Raw genomic sequence first — 4646 nt, 5'->3', positions numbered from 1 at the left:
ACTTTCTTAAAGATATACACTTCAAAACAAAACAACACAGAAAGGTTGAAAAACAGGAGATGGCAAGAAAAAAAATTGTACCGTATAAATACAAACTAAAAGAAGACTGGTTTATCAGTTACTATCAGACAAAATAATACTTAAACAAAACCCATTAATATATAAAAGGAACAATCTACCAAAGAGATCCATCAACCACAAGTTTATGTACACTTGACAAGATAGCCTTGAAATTAATAAAGCAAAAACTGAATTATAAGAAGAATGGAAAATTCAGAGTCTCGACAGAAGCAGATATTGTATTCAGGAGAGTTGCAGATATAGTGTTCAGGAGAGTTTACCTGAAGAGAACTGAATGAATGGATTGTTTACACAGGTGCATACAGGGTTGAAAGGACAAGAGGGGATGGTGAGGCACCAAAGAACTAACAACAGTGGGAAGCCATTACTCCTCTAGGCCTGAAGGAACAAAGGGAGGGAACAGAATTACTAGAGCCCACGGAGAGATAGAGCTGTGAAGAAGGGGCTGCCCAGAATGAGTTCCTGCCCTGGAGGAAGGCAGACCTCTGTGGGGCAAGGAGATGGGCCAAACCCACTGACCAAACCTAACAGGAAACCAAAGGGCAAGAGAGTAGGGCAGAGGGCTAAGAATAGATTTTTAAAAGGAATTTATCATTTGATACTAGCAGGTCTTTCTTTATGAGCATCTATAAATCATAGGGCAAATGGAGAATAATCAGCACAATAATCATAGTGAGAAATTTTAACATCACTTTATCAGAAACTGATAGACCGGGTGACCAAGAGTTAGATGTAGAAGACCTCACAATACAATTAGCAAGCTTGATTTGACAGATGTGCATGTGTGTGTAGAGAGAGAGAGAGCCTGCTGCCAACAGAGAGTATACATTCTTTCTGAGCATATGGAATATTTATAAAAGTTTACCATACTAGGTCACAGAGGATCAAATGCTAAAGAATTGATATTACATAGAACATAATGTAATTCAGTTGGAAATCAGCCTTAAAAGATAGACTTGTATGTGCTAATATGAAATGACCTTCAAGATATATTTCTAACTGAAAAGAATAAGATGTGAAGCATTATCTATTTTATACTAATATCTGCATAAAATAATCTACCTCTACTTACATATGCACAGAATACATCTGGACACCCAAGAAACCATTAATAGTGTTTGCCTGTGCGGTGGGAGAGTAATTTACCTTTTTTTTTTTTTGATTCTGAATCTTATTCTATTTTTATCATTACTTAAAAAAATACTAGTTAAAAAATGCTGAATGGAATTGAGATACGTTAACCTCAGTTTTTTTTTTTTTTTTAACTCCATTTTCAAGGCAGTTTCCCAAGGTAGTTTTGTAGCATGTAGGATCTTAAGCAAGATGAATAGCTGCTATGGCTTATCCTAGGTTATGCCAAATTTCCACTTACCCTCCCTCATTTGTTTTTTCCTACATAGCAAACAATATTATAATTCAGTGTGTCTCTTTCCATTGACCTTAAGTTGAGGTGATTTCTGAAAAAATAAAAGCAGAGCTCCTGAACATAAACAACATTCCTGAGACCTCTGAATGTATATGCTGTACTGTTCTTTGAGAATTCCTGCTTGAGAAGGTAGTAATTTATAGAGCAGTCAAACAGAAACAATATGGAGGACATATAAAATAATCAGGACAAGAAAGTAAATATTAACACAGCCCATCGAAATGGATGTCAAGAATGGGACACCTAAATTACCTTATACATTTTTAAGCTGCATTCCCCCTAGTCAGAAACAGTTAATACTTCTCTGAGCATGCTCATACCTGACAGACAGTCACTAACCCAGAACCTGAAATGTCAATAGCAAAATAATTTCTCATCTGACATTTCAAGTGATAATAGGGACATCTGAATAGAAAGCCCCGAAGCAAACAGCTCTTTAACGGGCTTCTTTATCTGAGAGTCTACACTGACGATCCCTGCTTTTATAATTCAAACACGGGGTTAGATACATGAGTTGAGGAGAACTGGCATGACTGTGTAAATGGAGCTGCCACTCAATTCCATGATTTATTCATTTTCAAATTTATAAAATGACAGTGAATGTTCCCTATCTGCTCCCTTCAAAGGGGTGTCATGAGAGGAGTCATCCTGGCTGTTAAAGTCGGCTCCACGCTACCAGATGGGATCAGAGGTGGTGTGCTCGCAGGTATCTGATGGGCCTGGGCAGAGCTCCTCAGTGAGCTAACTTCAGCTTTGCTCTAACTCTCACCTGGGGTCCAGGATTTGAGAGCTCACTGAGCTTCTCCTCAGGTCTCCGTGTGTACTCCATCAGGTCAGGGCCTTACGCTGAGCAACCCCTTCTTGATCGCGCTCTGGGTTTTGGAGTGCGGATGGACCCAGATGGAAGCCTCAATGTCCTGCTATTCTCTATTTGCTCCCTTTTGATCACACCCTCTACCCCTTTCCTCCTAGCTCTCTGCCCTCTGGCTTCCCATTGGGTTTGGCCAATGGGGGCCCTGATAGGAGACACGTGGGAGAAATAGAGAGTTGAATGAGGTGGCGTCAACTGACTGTGTCCTTGAACTGAGGATCACTGTTCCTTTCAAAGTAGCTTCACACAACTTTCTCCTCGCAGGGTCTGGGAGCAACTCTCTCCTCTTGATACTTCGATCCTAGGGGTGTTCACAACAGCTCAGCTGCTACTAGCCCCAGTTTACTGAACTATTTCTCATGGTCCCCCCACTTTGCATCCTTATTTGGTAATCCTTTGTAAAACAAACATCCCCTCCTTGAATGATCTTCCTTCAAGTTTGCCACCCGTTTCTGGTTGAGACCCAGACTGATATGCCCCTCTTCACTACTGATGAGATGAATGGCCTCAGACAGATCATGTAACTCCTCTTAGCTTCAGTTTCCTCATTCACAAACTATGAAGATATCCCTTCCTTAGAGAGTACACAGGGATATATGGGACACCTTTGTAAATGTGCTTCTACCCACACTTCTAAGGGGCTACTTACCAGTAGCCCCACATAGCAACTAACTGGCTTGACCTCCTGGGAATTAAGATGATTTCACCTTCCTGACAATGAGTATTGTCTGAGGCTGCTGCTACTATATTCTTGTGATTTCCAGATCTTTATATCTCACTATTTGACACCTCCACTGGAATATCTCAGAGCTACCTTAAAATCCACTATGGTCCAAACAGAACTCACGTCCTTCCCTTCTAAACTTCCCATGTCCTCTACTTCAGTAACACCACCATCTACCTAGTTTTTAAAGTCAGAAATTTTGAGAGTCATTCTTGACAACTTCCTGTCTCCCGTAACCAACCAAGCAGCAACTCTTTACAGTTCTGCCTCCTGTATTGTCTCTGGAATTTGTCTATTATGCCCCAAGCCGGATGCCAGGCCACATGATCTCTCAGCTGGATCACTGTAATAGCCTTCTCCAGGGTTCCCTGTATCCCCTTTTGCACCTTCTAGTCCGCAATCTACAGAACAGCCAGAATGTTCTTTTAAAAATGTAAGTCCTAAAAAAAAAAATTTCACAATCAGTAACTCCCTCACTCTCCTGGCTCCAGCCATGACGGATTTGCAGTTTCTTGAAATGCTTTTCCATTTCTGGGCCTTCCCAGAAACCATTCCCTCCACTTAGAATGCTTCCTTTTCCCCACCCCTCCTACTTGGCTAATTCCTGCTCACCCTTCAGAATGGAAACTCCCTCACAGCCACCTTCCTCGACCTCCCTACCCTCTGACCTGGTCAGGTTCTGCTATTATAAACTCTTAGAATCTTATTTTGTGGGTTTCCCTGGTGGCACAGTGGTTAAGAATCCGCCTGCCAATGCAGGGGACATGGGTTCGAGCCCTGGTCCAGGAAGATCCCACATGCCACGGAGCAGCTAAGCCTGTGCGTCACAACTACTGAGCCTGCGCTCTAGAGCCCGTGAGCCACAACTACTGAGCCACATGCCACATCTATTGAAGCCCGCATGCCCAGAGCCCGTGCTCTGCAACAAGAGAAGCCACCGCAATGAGGAGCCCGCGCACTTCAAGGAAGAGTAGCCCGCACTCGCCGCAACTAGAGAAAGCCCGTGAGGGCAACGAAGACCCAACACAGCCAAAATTAAATAAATAAATAAATTTATTTTAAAAAAAAGAATCTTATTTCTTTGTAGTTCCTTATCATAATGCTAATTGAAGAACTCTCCTAGAGCAGAAGCTCCACGCTGGAGTTCATCATTAGCTGCCCAGCCCACACACAGTGCTTTGCACAGTAGTTGACATTCTATAAATAGTTGCTGAATTATGGATGAGTGAAGGCATATTAATACCAGTTTGGACTCTACCCAAGTATACCTTCCACCACCCCCTTACTTGAACTACTGGTGAGCTGTACTGTTATAATTGAAAATATTTTTATTTTTCCTCTATTTTTTTTTATTATAAAAGTAATGTGCTCACTAAGAAAACTTGCAAAGTTCAAAAACATAAAAAAAGGAGAAAAAAATCCCCCATAACTTCAATGTCTAGCATAGTGTCCATTTTAAACCTCTAGTAAATTTGTGTGGCATTTTACCAGATTTGCTACCTGTGCTTTAATTTGAAATTCCTTTATCCTCAATTAACAACTCA

The sequence above is a fragment of the Stenella coeruleoalba genome, assembly GCF_951394435.1.
Source record: "Stenella coeruleoalba genome assembly, chromosome: 13".
Lineage (NCBI taxonomy): Eukaryota > Metazoa > Chordata > Mammalia > Artiodactyla > Delphinidae > Stenella > Stenella coeruleoalba.
Note: the sequence above shows the minus strand (reverse complement) of the source record.